This window comes from Oncorhynchus kisutch, linkage group LG2 (assembly GCF_002021735.2).
Source record: "Oncorhynchus kisutch isolate 150728-3 linkage group LG2, Okis_V2, whole genome shotgun sequence".
NCBI lineage: Eukaryota > Metazoa > Chordata > Actinopteri > Salmoniformes > Salmonidae > Oncorhynchus > Oncorhynchus kisutch.
In genome coordinates this window covers 60,880,610-60,898,385 of record NC_034175.2, presented here as the reverse complement: position 1 = coordinate 60,898,385, position 17,776 = coordinate 60,880,610, and the positions used below count along the sequence as shown (strand labels likewise).

The 17,776-nt window shown below is 40.2% G+C and overlaps 1 protein-coding gene across 1 annotated transcript in view; it reads left to right on the top strand.

The window, feature by feature from the left end:
* Positions 1-15,168: 15,168 nt before the first annotated feature.
* LOC109869488 (F-box-like/WD repeat-containing protein TBL1X) overlaps positions 15,169-17,776 on the top strand; it is a 38,421-nt gene continuing 35,813 nt past the window's right edge. Inside the window, exon 1 of the mRNA XM_020459680.2 lies at positions 15,169-15,536. The gene's annotated coding sequence lies outside the window, so the exon portion shown is untranslated. The remainder of the gene's footprint in view (positions 15,537-17,776) is intronic.

Sequence of the window (17,776 nt, the reverse complement as noted above, 5' to 3'; positions counted from 1 at the left end):
ATAAACCACACCTTGAATAGGAAGCTCCACATTTCATGTCTTCGACCTACTGCCACCTACTGATGACACAACACATCAGAAATTCATAGTATACAGGTTGTCCAAGACCCCATATATGGCCCCTGGAAAGCTTCCCAGGAAACCCCTTTCGTCCAGCCTGTGCCTCACCGTTTAACAGTAGCTCGGAAAAATATTCTACCTAGAAAACAATTCAAACCATCTTAAAACAAATTCCTCAACATGGTCTCCCATTATCTGGCATTGTTTCATAGCCTAGGGATTGGAGCAAATATGACATGTAGGAAAATATTTAAATCCTTGCCATTTATTGATGAAAAAAACAAACAACGTCAGTATTTAATAAGAAAGTTCCCTGGGGGGAACTAGACACTGTTGCTCTGCTATTCTCAGCTTATGGGAGTGCTTTCTTGTATACCATTACAGCCGCAATGTAATGAGCTTTTATAAGGGTTGCTCTTAAACAGTATGCAGAATGGGATGCAAATGGAGACTTACACAATCATTCGATTTTGGGTCAGGTAGCCAACTCGCCCTGGGCCAGCGATGCTCAGTGCCAAATACTTCAGCCCTTACCTCTCTCTCTCGCACTCATGAAATGGGTCTGTTAATGAGGCTGCTGGTGCCAAGGACAGGGATCACCCCCAAAATACTAGTTTCTGTGTCCAATAACAAATTTTCATCAGTTACGTATCCTATAGTTATCCCTCCTGCAGGTTGTGTATCCACTAGGCATGTTTGCTAGAGTATGATTTGTGATTTGAGAAGAGAAACAGCTACCAATTTTCTGATACTGTTGCATGGTGTGTAAACACATTCCCATAGCGGCAGAAACACTATCTGAATGGGTGTTCATTTCCCTGGTGGTCCCAGAGCATAATGTGGTGAGAGATAACTTGTGGTGAGCGATCCCTTGCCACTCTTAAAATATTTAAACGCGGATGTCTGTGTACCTTAAAAACAGTGAAATGGCTTAATTTGTTGGCTTATTACAGCCATGTGTGGTAGGGGTTTTATAGTGTGTGGTGAAGGAAACACGGTGCCTGTGTGTGGTCCTAATGTCTCCTACAGCCTGTGGGACACGCATGCATCCCTCCTCACACTGACTCCATCGTTTCATTGACTGGGAAAACCTCTGCCAATCGTGACCTCAGGCCATAAAGCCAGATCAGGAGCGGAGGTGTTTGTCTGGGCAGAGATGCATCTCTGGCACCTGATTTTTTTTAGTTACCCTCGTCACCGTGTTAATTCACTCCATTAATTACTGTTGGAGTCTCTACTAGCAACTGATGTTTACATGCGTAAATAAACCTGTGTGTACTTTGCTCCGAAGTCTGAGTCCTCTAGATTGAGTAATCTATAGGTACCTAGAAAGATAAAGACACTTTAGTATTGTTGGATATAGGATGATTTGTGGGATTGCCCTGATGGCTTTGTTTAAAAAAAAAAGTGTAATGTATCATTGGTCAACATTTAGAGTATGTTGATATCTTCCAGGACAATGCCAACTGAAGCCCATTAACCCAAACTTCCTTTCTAAAATCCCCTAATCCCAGCATCACCTCTGAATGGCCTGAACCTAACCACCTCACCACCCCAACCTCCCCCTGACCTCAACATCTGACCTACAGCTATACACCCATACTCAAAATGGTGCCTTAACACAAACAAAATATAAATGGTAAACCAAATACTGAGAATTGATGTGAAGACAAGTACACTATTTTTCTAGTATCTTGAAGATGATTGAGTGTGACATGGCAGGTTGTTATGGCTACACTTCCTTGCCTGCACAACATGTGAAAATAGTAGTGTTTCATCCAATTGAGAGCTTGTGTATGGGAAACCCTCTGACACACTGTCAATTTCACTGAGCACAACTTCCAAGCTGCGGTAGTCTGATATATTCCACTGCTTGCATGGTCTGCTTCAGTCCTGTTACACAAATATGGGCTTTGACACATGATATGGAGAAGATAAAACGTTTTGGGAATTGGTAACAAACCAGCATCCGTTTTCACCCAGTTTTGATGTTGTTGTAAGAAGAAGTGCTCAGCGCCCATCTTTGATCCCAAAGGCTGCAGGTGTAGTCATTGTTACACACACCTGTGACTGCAGTAGTATGAAGGCTCTCAGATCAGAAAGGACAAGCATGTACAGGATCCTGACTGATGATCAAATACAGGATATCTTGTGTTATTTTAGTGAGGTATGGGCAGACTAAGTACATTAGCTATAAAAGACTACTGTTCAAATAATAGCGAATACAGTGCATGAAAGATAATATACAGATTGAAAGTTGCATGCCTCTTTGTGCTTACCAATGACCTTATCTGTCAAATTAAATTAGGTAATTTAGTTTGTATAGGTTCAAATAGTGATTGTGATCATCATGATTGTTCCTCTTGTTCCATATCCTTTAAAGGTCAGATTTGGTTATTTTATTACTGTCTACCACCCTCGAATAAATATATTAGGATAATTTGAAAGACATCAATTTGTTAACAGTCCTAAGGACCTCCCCACTTCCCCATCTGGCAATATTTTTCCTTAAAGCCAATGTTCAGGTCATACAGATTGTCAGTGTTATTATAGATGAGTATCACTGAAACATACTGTTACAACCATCAAAGACACAATATACAAGTACAGTACCAGTCAAAAGTTTGGACACACCTACTCATTCAAGGGTTTTTCTTTATTTGGACTATTTTCTACATTGTAGAATAGTGAAGACATCAAAACTATGAAATAACACATATGGAATCATGTAATAACCAAAAAAAGTGTTAAACAAATCAAAATATATTTTATATTTGAAATTCTTCAAAGTAGCTACCCTTTGCCTTGATGACAGCTTTGCAAACTCTTGGCATTTTCTCAACCAGCTTCATGAGGTAGTCACCTGGAAGGTATTTAAATTAACAGGTTTGCCTTGTTAAAAGTACATTTGATGACCTTTACTCCACACACAGAGATGCATACAAAGCTCTCCCTCGCCCTCCATTTGGCAAATCTGACCATAATTCTATCCTCCTGATTCCTGCTTAAAAGCAAAAATGAAAGCAGGGAGCACCAGTGACTAGATCAATAAAAAGTAGTCAGATGAAGTAGATGCTAAGCTACAGGACTGTTTTGCTAGCTAAGACTGGAAGATGTTCCGGGATTCCTCCGATGGCATTGAGTAGTACACCACATCAGTCATTGGCTTCATCAATAAGTGCATCGATGACGTCGTACCCACAGTGACCGTACATACTGTACTTACCCCAACCAGAAGCCATGGATTACAGGCAACATCCACACTGAGCTAAAGGCTAGACCTGCCGCTTTCAAGGAGCAGGACTCTAACCTGGAAGCTTATAAGAAATCCCGCTATGCCCTCCAACGAATCATCAAACAGGCAAGCGTCAACACAGGACTAAGATTGAATCGTACTACACCAGCTCTGACGCTCATCGGATGTGGCAGGGCTTGCAAACAATTACAGACTACAAAGGGAAGCCGAGAGCTGTCCAGAGCTGTCCAGTGACACGAGCCTACAAGACGAGCTAAACTACTTATTTTCTTGCTTCGAGCCAAATAACACTGAAACATGCATGAGAGCACCAGCTGTTCTGGAAGACTGTGTGATCATGCTCTCATCAGCCGATGTGAGTAAGACCTTAAAAACTTCTCATGGCTGGGGGGCAGAATTGAGTAGCTTGGGTGAATAAGGTGCCCAGAGTAAACTGCCTGCTACTCAGGCCCAGAAGCTAAGATATGCATATTACACTGTGTCCTCGGATGGGTCCACAGTGTCTCCTGACCCCTTCTGTCTCAGCCTCCAGTATTTATGCTGCAGTAGTTTATGTGTCGGGGGGCTAGGGTCAGTTTGTTATATCTGGAGTACTTCCCCTGTCCTATTCGGTGTCCTGTGTGAATCTAAGTGTTCGTTCTCTAATTCTCTCTTTCTCTCTCTCGGAGGACCTGAGCCCTAGGACCATGCCCCAGGATTACCTGACATGATGACTCCTTGCTGTCCTCAGTCCACCTTCTTATCATTCGAACATGCTGATCATTTATGAACATTTGAACATCTTGGCCATGTTCTGTTATAATCTCCAACTGGCACAGCCAGAAGAGGACTGGCCACCCCACATAGCCTGGTTCCTCTCTAGGTTTCTTCCTAGGTTTTGGCCTTTCTAGGGAGTTTTTCCTAGCCACCGTGCTTCTACACCTGCATTGCTTGCTGTTTGGGGTTTTAGGCTGGGTTTCTGTACAGAACTTTGAGATATCAGCTGATGTACGAAGGGCTATATAAATAAATTTGATTTGATTTGATTAGTAGATTTGGATAGAAAACATTCTGAAGTTTCTAAAACTGTTTGAATGATGTCTGTGAGTACCACAGGACTCATATGGCAGGCAAAAACCTGAGAAAAAAATCCAACCAGGAAGTGGGAAATCTGAGGTTTGTAGTTTTTCAAATCTTTGCCTATCCAAGATACAGTGTAAATTTGGTCCGATTGTACTTCCTAAGGGTTCCACTAGATGTCAACAGTCTTTAGAACCTTGTTTCAGGCTTCTACTGTTGAAGGGGGAGCGAATGAGAGCTGTTTCAACCAGGTGTCTGGTGCGACCTGCGTCCCATTGCATTTCTAATGACAAAGGAATTATCCGGTTGGAACATTATTGAAGATTTATGTTAAAAACATTCTAAAGATTGATTCTATACATCGTTTGACATGTTTCTACGAACTGTAACGGAACTTTTTGACTTTTCGTCTGTACCTAGTGCTCGCTCCTCATGAATTTGTGAACTAAACGCACAAACAAAAAGGAGGTATTTGGACATAAATGATGGACTTTATCGAACAAAACAAACATGTATTGTGGAACTGGGATTACTGGGAGTGCATTCTGATGAGGTAAGTGAATATTTATAATGCTATTTCTGACTTCTGTTGACTCCACAACATGGCGTGTATCTGTATGGCTTGTTTATGTGTCTGAGCGCTGTACTCAGATTATTGCATGGTGTGCTTTTTCCGTAAATCTTTTTTATAATCTGACACAGCGGTTGCATTAAAGAGAAATATATCTATAATTCCATGCATAACACTTGTATCTTTTATCAATGTTTATTATGAGTATTTCTGCAAATTGATGTGGCTCTCTGCAAAATCACCGGATGTTTTGGAAGAAAAACATTACTGAACATAACGTGCCAATGTAAACTGAGATTTTTGGTACATACATGAAACATACATGTATTGTGTACCATGAGTGTCCAATGAGTGTCATTTGATCATCAAAGGTTAGTGATTCATTTTATCTCTATTTCTGCTTTTTGTGACTCCTCTCTTTGTTTTTCTGTGACTAGGTACTGACCTAACATAATCGTTTGGTGTGCTTTCGTCGTAAAGCCTTTTTGAAATCGGACATTGTGGTGGGATTAACAGCAAGTTTATCTTTAAAATGGTGTATAATACTTGTGTGTTTGAGGAATTTTAATTATGACATTTCTGTTGTTTGAATTTGGCGCCCTGCACTTTCACTGGCTGTTGTCATATAGATCCCGTTAACGGGATTTCAGCCGTAAGACAGGTCAACATTGATGAGGCCACAGGGCCAGACGGATTAGCAGGATGTACAGTGCCTTGCGAAAGTATTCGGCCCCCTTGAACTTTGCGACCTTTTGCCACATTTCAGGCTTCAAACATAAAGATATAAAACTGTATTTTTTTGTGAAGAATGCAACAATCTTGCACGCCCAATTTTTCAGTTTTTGATTTGTTAAAAACGTTTGAAATATCCAATAAATGTCGTTCCACTTCATGATTGTGTCCCACTTGTTGTTGATTCTTCACAAAAAAATACAGTTTTATATCTTTATGTTTGAAGCCTGAAATGTGGCAAAAAGTCGCAAAGTTCAAGGGGGCCGAATACTTTCGCAAGGCACTGTATACTGCGAGCATGCACTGACCAACTGGCAAGTGTCTTCACTGACATTTTTCAACCTCTCCCTGTCTGAGTCTGTAATACCAACATGTTTTAAGCAGACTACCATAGTGCCTGGGCCCAAGAACACTAAGGTAACCTGCCTAAATGACTACTGACCCATAGCACTCACGTCTGTAGCCATGAAGTGCTTCGAAAGGCTGGTCATGGCTGACATCAACACCATTATCCCAGAAACACTAGACCCACTCCAAGTTTCATACCGCCCCAATGGATCCACAGATGATGCAATCTCTTTTGCACTCTACACTGCCCTTTCCCACCTGGACAAAAGGAACACCTATGTGAGAATGCTATTCATTGAATACTGCTCAGCGTTCAACTCCATAGTGCACACAAAGGTCATAAATAAGCTAAGGACCCTGGGAATAAACACCTCCCTCTACAACTGGATCCTGGACTTCCACAGAACTCTGCAGCAATACGCCATTCCATCTGGTTTGCGTATAGTGGGACTATCATTTGTTTTTCAACAAGACAATGACCCAACACACCTCCAGGCTGTGTAAGAGCTGTTTGACCAAGAAGGAGAGTGATGGAGTGCTGCATGATGACCTGGCCTCCACAATCACCCGACCTCAACCCAATTGAGATGGTTTGGGATGAGTTGGACCGCAGAGTTGGACCGCATCTCCAATCCAAAATCTAGAATCAGCTTCCTATTTCTCAACAAAGCATCCTTCACTCATGCTGCCAAACATACCCTCGTAAAACTGACCATCCTACCAATCCTCGACTTCGTCGATGTCATTTCTAAAATAGCCTCCAACACTCTACTCAACAAATTGAATGCAGTCTATCACAGTGCCATCCGTTTTGTCACCAAAGCCCCATATATTACCCACCACTGCGACCTGTACGATCTCGTTGGCTGGCCATTACTTCATACTCGTCGCCAAACCCACTGGTTCCAGGTCATCTACAAGTCTCTGCTACGTAAAGCCCCGCCTTATCTCAGCTCACTGGTCACCATAGCAGCACCCACCCATAGCACGCGCTCCAGCAGGTATATCTCACTGGTCACCCCTCACTAGTCAATTCCTCCTTTGGCCACCTTTCCTTCCAGTTCTCTGCTGCCAATGACTGGAACGAACTGCAAAAAACACTGAAGCTGGAGACTCTTACTCCCTCCCTAGCTTTAAGCACCAGCTGTCAGAGCAGCTCACAGATCACTGCACCTGTACATAGCCCATCCAACTACCTCATCCCCAGACTGTATTTATTTATTTTTCTTGCTCCTTTGCACCCCAGTATCTCTACTTGCACATTCATCTTCTGCACATCTACCATTCCAGTGTTTAATTGCTATATTATAAATACTTCGCCACCATGGCCTATTTATTGCCTTACTTCCCTTATCATACCTCATTTGCACTCACTGTATATAGACTTTTCTTTTGTCTACTGTATTATTGGCTGTATGTTTGTTTATTCCATGTGTAACTCTGTGCTGTTGTATGTGTCGAACTGCTGTGCTTTATCTTGGCCAGGACACAGTTGTAAATGAGAACTTGTTCTCAACTAGCCTACCTGGTTAAATAAAGGTTAAATAAAATAAGAAATTAAAAAGAGAAGGAAAAGCAGCCAACAAGTGCTCAGCTCATGTGGGAACTCATTTAAGACTGTCGGAAAAGCATTCCAGGTGAAGCTGGTTGAGAGAATGCCAAGAGTGTGCAAAGCTGTCATCAAGGCAAAGGGTGGCTACTTTGAAGAATCTAAAATATATTTTGATTTGTTTAATTGTTTTTTTGGTTGCTGCATATGTGTTATTTCATAGTTGTGAAGTCTTCACTATTATTCTACAATGTAGAAAATAGTACAAATAAAGAAAAACCCTTGAATGAGTAGGTGTCGGAACGTTTGACTGGTACTGTATAGAGAAGGTGGATGTGGAATGTCCTGACTTAACACCTCCAATAAATCTGGCTCAACTTTCCTTTTTAGTTTCTTGTTTTCCCCCCACTTTTTGTATGGTCTCAGACAGTACCTACAGCCATTGCATGATATTCTATAGCCTATTGCACATAAAACAGCCCATTGGAAAAAGACAGTTCCGATGCCTCCCATAAAGAGAAAGACAAGAATATACAAGCCATACTGCTTTTATCACTACAGGTGACCCCTTCTTTATCTAAGCACATCATGATTGCACATTGATAATGTCTCTGGGATGATATTGAGATATTGCATAAAACTGCAGAAAAGCCAAGAATAACAACAAACATAATAATGTCTCACGGCATCATGAGTGCTAACACCTGTGATGACATCATTACAACAGATACACATCTATTTTCCAAGTGGAGGCATGTAGGGCTGAAATGGGGCTGTTGAAAACACTGACACGGCGGTATATTAAATTGTATAACTGGTTGCATCTAGGGCCGAGTCCCAAAATGTCTCTCATTCTCGCCGTGGCAGTTTTATTTCCTACCACCAGGGGGAATCATTTGAGCGAATATGTCTGGACTGTTTCAACATGCGTTGATGACTGTTATCGAGTCCTTGCCAATATTACATATTTTAATCTTGGTTTATTGTACACCTTTTGCCATTGCTGAAATCAGTATTTTTCACATGGCCAGATATTTAACCATGATAGTTAATGGTGTTCTAATGAACTACTGGAGTATGCCACAATTTCAGTCTTATGACTACACTCTTACAGTGGTCCCTCTCAATTTGGTACAGTAGTCTTTGTTTGTAATACTAGAGTCTAGACTATGGACTTCATCGACAGAATGTATTCACAAGACTTACCCACATTCCCTGTGATAATATTTATCCTCTATATGAGATCGGAAAAACTGTTAATTGTGGGAGACTTCTAAACATAGATGCCCTTGGAATATTGTTCTGACATTCACCATGTAACGGTCGTCGTCAGTGGATGAAGAAGAGGACCAAGATGCAGCGTGGTATGTGTCCATATCTTTTAATAAAGAACTTGAACACTGAACAAAAACAATAACCCGACAACTGAAAACAGTTCTGGCTGGTGCAGACACACAACAGAAAACAGTTCTGGCTGGTGCAGACACACAACAGAAAACAGTTCTGGCTGGTGCAGACACACAGCAGAAAACAGAAAACAGTTCTGGCTGGTGCAGACACACAACTGAAAACAGTTCTGGCTGGTGCAGACACACAACAGAAAACAAAAAACAGTTCTGGCTGGTGCAGACACACAACTGAAAACAGTTCTGGCTGGTGCAGACACACAACAGAAAACAGTTATGGCTGGTGCAGACACACAACAGAAAACAGTTCTGGCTGGTGCAGACACACAACAGAAAACAGTTCTGCTTGGTGCAGACACACAACTGAAAACAGAAAACAATCACCCACGAAACACAATAGAAAACAGGCTACCTAAATATGGTTCTCAATCAGGGACAGTGATAGACAGCTGCCTCTGATTGAGAACCATACCAGGCCAAACACAGAAATAGCAAATCATAGAAAAACGGACATAGACAACCCACGCAACTCACGCCCTGACCATACTAAAACAAAGACATCACAAAAGAACTAAGGTCAGAACGTGACACACCACTACCTCCTTAAACAATACTGCATTGTGCAGCACTGTAGGCACTGATATCAGCAGGCTGCTATTCTCAACTCTTCAAAAGATAACTATCGCGCTCTCCCAAAAGCTTGTTCAGACAAACAAAGAGGTGTAATGGGTTCCTACTCAAAAATATGTTGCATAACGCTTACCAAGCATACGAACACATTACACCTCTGTCTGCTATTCTCAACTCCACAAGCTTCCCAAAGAGGATAGTGCCATTAAGGTACTTTACAATAACTGATTCATGTTATAATGTTTTTTAATCTGCTCAATGTATTTTGATTGATGTGTGAGTGTCCCTCTGAGGCTGTTGGCCAGGTAATGAACTCAGTCTATCATTTTGCTGGGTGGGTTATCCTTGACTTTCCACTCTGTCTCTTAGCAATACCGTTAACGTGAGGTTAAGGAACCTTGTATTCATTGAATATAATATTGAGAGAAAAAAATGAACTTTGAAAAAAATTCATTTTTTCCCGTACACTATTAATGAACGTGATGGGTACTATCAGAGCTGATGGGAATGAGATACAGCACAGGGTAGAGTGAAGACATTTAGTGGTCAGTAGATGGCAATGTTGCCACATACAAACTTGCGGGTGCTGAGTACTCTGCTTTTTTAGTTTAGTTTTATTTGTAATAATTATTTCCAGGAGATGGTCCAGCATTAATAACAAACATTGGATAATTAATTTAGGTTTTCTCATCTGAGGAACATAATTATCATAATTACATATGTAATGGAAAATAGAACACATCTTGGATTCTAAATTTGTTTTGTTCTTTCTCTCTGACACACACACACACACACACACACACACACACACACACACACACACACACACACACACACACACACACAATTTGTATAACGGTTCTATGATCTATTTTGCAATATAATGTAATGACAATGCCAATCACTGTAACCTCACCTGGAAAAAGATCTCTAGGAAGGGCTTAGTAACCTCATAAATTACTTTTATGATGTGAAAAATACTGCTTGCCCATTGCTCCAGTCCACCTTACACAACACCTTTCTTCTGCCACATACAAAACTCCCTGACCCATAGCTCATATATACACACAGTGTCATTGATATATGTCTTTATAGGGACTAAGGCAGCTCAGTGATTAAGTAGACCCAATGCATACAAACAATCCCATTAGTAAAGCAAGGTGATAGTGTGGGGTGACGACTCACTCGGCTGTATTACTACTGTCATTGGCTGGCTGGGCTGAGTGGATGGCCCCATTACACAGCAAAATGCTGATATGACAAAGCACCAGGCTGAATCCACTGATTTCACAGCGGTAACTAGGCTATAGCAGACATTCCCCGTCCCCTATCCTTCAAAACAAACAATGCATTATCACTATTAGACCACATCTCCAGTTAGATTTCTGTATAAATCATATTTTGTTTTTGATGTATCCAGGCTGTGAGGTGAAATTCATGAACCATCCAGAGCATTTAGTGTCCCATGGGGGAACGCTGTGAAAGTTATAAACTAGACATTTAATGTTAGTATTTAGCTTGCTTTTATTTTACCAAAATATGCAATCGATCTTACAAGGAGTCCTGTTTTATTGTCTGAACACTGTGATGATGTAGAAATATTGACCATGGTGATACTGTTATCTTAGTAAAATGATTTTGCATTAAATTAAAAGCTTTTGGTCTTCTCAAAGGTGTTGTTAGATTACATTGCGGTAATACACATTGGTTTAAATTACAAAGTGAAAGATTAACAACTGAGAAAAAATGAGGGCGAACAATGGTTGTGAATGAGATTTGTCACCTCAGTGGACAATGAAGCAGAACTGTAAATTGTCATTTCTAGCTACCGAGTGTGAAGGGGGTTCATAACATAATATTCAGCGCTGCCAGCATCTCCATTAACCTGGAATCGCTGACATTTCAACTAGCTATACCATTAAAGTAATCTGCATTGTACATGTTCTATTTTGGCTATTGTAACTAAAGACAATGTCTCCGAACATCATGTCTGCTGTGGAAAAGGATCTTTAATATATACATTTGATTCATTTAGCAGAATCAAACCCACAACCCTGGCATTGCAAGTGCCATGCTCTACCAAGTGAGTCACACAGGACTATAATATTCATTTAGATTACAATCTAAAAGCTTTCATATGTTTACTTTCCTGCAAGGGTATGTATATGAAATACATTCTCACATTGACTTTAAGTGGGAGTTGTAACAGCCTATGGCGTCAAAATCATTATAATTATTAAGGTTCATTTGGCCATTCGGACCAAAATAAATATTGAGCAGTATTACATAGGCCTAGATTATGTGTAAACATATTGCAGTTTGGATACAGATTGTTCTAGTAATAGAGCCAAATCAAGATGGATTTTCTATAAGAGATAACTACTCAATCATGAAGGGAATCAAGTTGCTTCTCACCACAGATAATCCATGTATAATCTATTGCACATTCTCAGTACATTAGAATATAAAACCTACTAGAGACATCAACTGTCATGTCATTCTTAAACACTTATTGTTTGAGTACTTGGAGGAGGGAAGGAAGCAAGAGGTGGAAGGAGGAGAGGAGAAGCAGCAGGAGCCTCAGGTCATCAACCCTTGACCCCTGACCTCAGCTCTTGAATCGCTGGCATATGTCTGATTTCCCCACTTTTCCCCTCACTCCCTCTCTCCCTCAGAAATGTGACTATAGCTGAGAAAGAATGCACTGCACTCCCTTTAAGAAGCATTCCTCAATGTGTGAACTGCCCCTCTCTACCACCACCACACCTCCCTTTCATGAACACTCACACTTGACTTTTTTTCCACTCTTACCTCTGACTTTGTTGATAGCTACTTTATTGAGTAAACATGTACTTACTATGACTGTGATATGTGGTTGTCTCTCCTGAATACCTTAAGAGCGACACACTAACTGTAAGTTGCTCTGGATAGGAGCTTCTGCTAAATGACTAAAATGTCATGTCAGATGTGAACATGGTAATATATTTCCTCCAGATAAACATCTCAGCGGAGAAGTATCGACCTAATAGATTTACGTGAGAAGATAAAATACAGTATACATTTGCAGCAAAAAGTGTAGTCATATAAAAGTATATTCCCTCTGAGAAGTGGAATTTCACAAAGGTAAACACTCAAACCCTGTCGCTGAAAATAGCTTTCCTTTTCTTGTATGCTGTGTTGCTCTGTCTGGAAAATGGGTCTGTATGACATAACAGCACCATAGAAACCCTCATGCGTCTCTCGCCTGTGCGGTTGCTTGCAGTGGGGGATGGGAAGGATGGAAGTAGGGGGGGTACAGTGTTACTGAGTTCACAAAGCCTTTCCTCACTCACACGCATGTGCACACAGAGGCATACACATAGGCACTGACTTACACACACACACCCTAACACAAACACACACACAGATGCGAGCACACACAAACATGTGCATAAACACTAGCACACACACACATACACAGTAGGCTTCTGTGTTGGTGGGTGGATTGTCTTGGCCCTGCCAGACTGACTCACACCCTGCCTGTGCTCGTATTCTCTTTATGGTATGAATAAAGCAGGAGGGCTTGGGAGCTAAATCCAATATGTCAATGGGTACTGCAGCACAGTGAGAAACAGAGACACAGCTGGATAAAACCCTGCTAGAGGCTGCGCTTCCCAGTGCTAATAACAGCCCAACAAGAGCTGTGTGACTATCGGCACCCTTCCCCCACATCAACATATTACCATCCCCACTCTGTGCTGTCTAGAAAGGTCACGTGACCCTCATCAGTCTCCCGGGTTGGGGGAGGGGGAACAGATTGAACCTGTTCTTTGTTAGGAGGTCAGACCCAGCTCCATGGCAGGAAGAGTTCTTACCACATACACACTAATAGCCGTACACTTACAGGCTACAAATTAAGCCCAGTTCAAATAATTAACATAGGCCCTACTTCAGAGCAGAAAACACTAGCCACGCTGGCCACAAAATCCCCAGAGGCCTGGAAAGTGTAGTTACAAGTGCATATTGGAAAAGGCCATTTTTTCGCCCGTTGACCCCTAAATAAGGGGGTAATATTGTAATAAGACAATGTGATGAGGAATATGATCAAATCCTTTAATCTGTTTGTACAGCCAATATATATATTTAATCAGAATAAAGTAGAAAAGATGGTTTTACCATAAAATCATTTGCAGAGGAAAGGAGAAAGCTAAATCCTGGGATGCAAGGATTCAGCAACTTTACTCGCAAGAATGATTTATAAAGTTTGATGTAAAAGTGTAATGTATTTGGATGGTTTTACTGTCAGTTACATCTTAATTAATCTCAATTATATTTAAATTATATTTTGACTATGAGTGATGCTTTTGATATACAGTCACACTTAGCAGTTCAGAATCCACATTTTACTTGGCTACAGTAGTAGTACAGTCGGTATCACTATCATTGGTGAAATAAAATATGGAAACGGTAACAGTGATAGTACTAAAGTACTATGCAATACTATGTAATAATTGTTAATTACAATGTTATTACATAGGTATGAATCCATTGCTATCTTTTTCAAACGTGTGCATGGTACTCTGACCTACTGTATGATGATGAATTGCATAATTCTTTAGTCTTTTGTGCGCAAATATTCACGCTCATACGGTAACCAAAGGAATGTGTCACACGAATGTAGAGCAGTAACGATGTCAACTTGTTATTTACTTTCCAAATCTGAATGACTGAGCATTGCCAAAGGAGAATTAATCAACCACTATGTGACCCTACAGGCGAAAAATACAGATCGGTGGGGGAGGGGATTCAACTCAAAGGCCAGATACAATGTAGGGTTGCATCATGTGAAGATTACTACCGTAGCCCTTTTACCAGATCCAACCAAACCAAGGTCTTTGGCCTTTGTGCATTAGAAACATTAGTCATTTTCTAACAAAGCTAAGATTATAATGATTGCAATTCTTCAAACTTGGAATTCCGATTCACTTCAAATATATATTTTGGGATTACAGTGTAGTTTATTCTTGATTGATGTAGATGTTTAATCAAACAATACTATTTGACCATATAAAGTAATACATAGGCCTACTTAAAAAGAATATCACACAATATGTTTTGTAGGGGTTGCAATTACATGAATCAATAATCATTGTTATCATCACTCAATGTATATTTGTCTTTTAAAATGGCAAAATGCAATGTAAAAATTACAAGTAGGCTACCAAAGACAGTACATGACTATAGCTACAATTAGCTACAAAATAGATTGAAGTTTGCAGTGGCCATGTTCTGACACCACATGTAGCCTACATGTACATGCAATTATGTACAAGAAATTAACTTGAGGCAATAACAGCTAATAACCATCATTTTTAAATGGCACAATAGAGGAAATCATTGAAGAGAGGTCAAACAATGCCATTCACGTGCATTAGAATTGACTATAAAATTCTAATAAAAAAAAAATATATATAGAACATGGCATGTAGGCAAAATAACATCATGGTATTTCGTTACCATTTAGGCTACTGGAAGGATTTTTATGTTTTGAATAAGCAGGATCAAGGTCAGGTGCTGATTTTTTCATTGTAGGTCACGACAGTCTCTATCTCTCTCTCTCAGCCCTCTTTCTCTATGCCGATGAGCGCTTGCTGCTGTCTCTTGACGTTCTATTTTCAGAAACGCTGAAAACTCAATTGCATACATCCCCAGCTTTAGACCTCGCGCTTCTTTAAACTTTACATGCCACACAATCATTTGCCAGGAATATATATTTTAGACCATCTCTGTTACCTTCGGAACGCAGTTAGAGATAGCAGCGGTGGACAGAACTTGAAGTATGATAAGCAAAATGGGAGGAAAGTCGTCCCTTGCTTATTGAGTTGCAGGCTCTCCTTGTGGAAGTGGAAGAGGTGGCGGCAACACCACGAGCTCACTCTGAGAAAGGTAAGTTAGAACTTTTGTTCAAGTTTCATTAATAGTAACATTGTATTTCCATGAATTATACATTGTTGCATGTTAATACTTGCTGAACTGAGTAACACTGTTTATTATGACACGTTTACTGTATCACACTACATGTTTAGAAATGTCTTCCAAAGGAACATTTAGAATTTTTAATTGTTAGTAGTCTAATATAAACGTTGCTTATTATTTTAACATAGTACTTTAATTATTGTATATTTTGACATAAATGAAAAATTTTGTTGAGCTGCAATACATCAAATGTAGTAACTTCTGGTTGCAGTTATTGTGTTTCCCTGCCGAGTTATAATCCTGATTTTTAGATTAAAGAGTAAATGAAAAAGAAAACGTGTGATGCAATTTAACATACTCAAACGTAATAATAAAATGTAATATTGGCCACATTTAAAAGGTATTGCTCATGCTGATAGTTCGGAAGCGCATGAGTGGGGGAGGGGAAGTAGAGTCAACTGCACCACCAGTCAGACAGACATTGGCTTCATAGTAGCTTAACCTGCTGCCAGGGTTACTTCTTTTTACGGTATAAGTCAAAATGGTGACATTTAGCCCACGTCTAAAAGCAACACTCACCCTCCAGCCCATTCAATACATTAGTTCAAATGCTAATTGGGCATTCGATTTTAGAGTTTGTGTATTTCCTTATATTTACACATGAAATTAGAGGAGTCTTTCGAGAATGGATATACTGAATGGTATTGGGGAAGCTTGTGGATAGGTCACTGGGAGGCTTGAGGTTTGGAAGAGGCATCATCACATGGAATGTAGCCTAGGCCTATCCCACTGGGCAAAAACTGGTTGACTCAATGTAATTTCCATAAATGTTTTTTAATAATTCCACATTTAATCAGCTTGGAATTGTTAAAAATGTTCCTTTATTTAACGAGGCAAGTCATTTAAGAACAAATTCTTATTTACAATGACGGCCTACTGGGGTACAGTGGGTTAACTGCCTTGTTCAGAGGCAGAACGACAGATTTTTTACCTTGTAAGTTCAGGATTTGATCCAGCAAACGTTCAGTTACTGGCCCAATGCTTTAACCACTAGGCTACCACCTGCTGCTCTCTGACTCTGATTGGATTCGCAAAAATTACTTTTTTTTCCACCCAACTTTTAACCTAAATCAAATATCATGGTTGAATTCATGTTAGTTGACAACTCAACCAAATGTAAATACAAAATAGACATTTAACTGATGTCTGTGCCCAGTGGGATGGCACCACCTCGATCACCTGTTGATCTGATGGTATCTAGGTCCTTACGTTAGACACAGAACACAGCGCTGTAAAGACTATTTAGGCTCTATGTTAACATAAAGTCATTTCCATCCTCCCACTTACATTTTATGGGATAATGTGCAGTCATATAAAACTTGACAACAAAAAACAACATTCTTCAATGTATGGCAAGAGTTTATCAGTACAGTGAAACTGGAATTATTGTATTCTAACTCTTATGATGATCCTCCATTACCAAGGAATCTGAACTAATAAAGGCCTAGAATACCAACAAAAACTGGAGCTTGTCTTGCCTGTGTCCACTGGTTTGGTTGTAGAGTGAAACCAAATTACTCATAAGAACAACTGGTTTAGTGCCATCTATTAAAAGAACAATGGGGGTTTATTATAACTTAATTGCTGCTCCTGGATGACAAGGCTTTTCCATTTGTGGAAATCTACAAGCTATTAGAGAGTGGTAATGTAGAAAGTCATTAGTAAGCTATGACTGTGAACCTTGACCCCATTTTGGAGATGGAGCAGTATCTATGGTTAATAGCAACGCAAAGCCTTAATGCAGCGTTTCCCGAGCTCGGTCCTCGGGAAGCTAAGGGGTGCACGTTTAGTCAACGCTTAATGATTAGTTGATTATTTGAGTCAGCTGTGTAGTGCAAAAACCCAAACATGTATCCCTTAGTGTCCCAAGGACCGAGTTTGGGAAAACCTGCAATGATATTGTAAAGATTTTGAATTGGTTTATGTCTCAGTGAACATTATGTTCTGGGAGATTATATAGTTGTTTTTCTCCCGATGAGCAGTGTTTCAGAAGACCCAGATTTTTTACACTTGAATGTCTCAGCTTTCTAGGGGGCCTAGATGAATAATATTGTTGGCCATGGTATGTCTATTGAAGGTTCAGTGATCTGATTTGGCCTTTGGCTTTAGTGGTGAGTGGTGACGTTGTGTGTTCAGGTTAGAAATGCCTG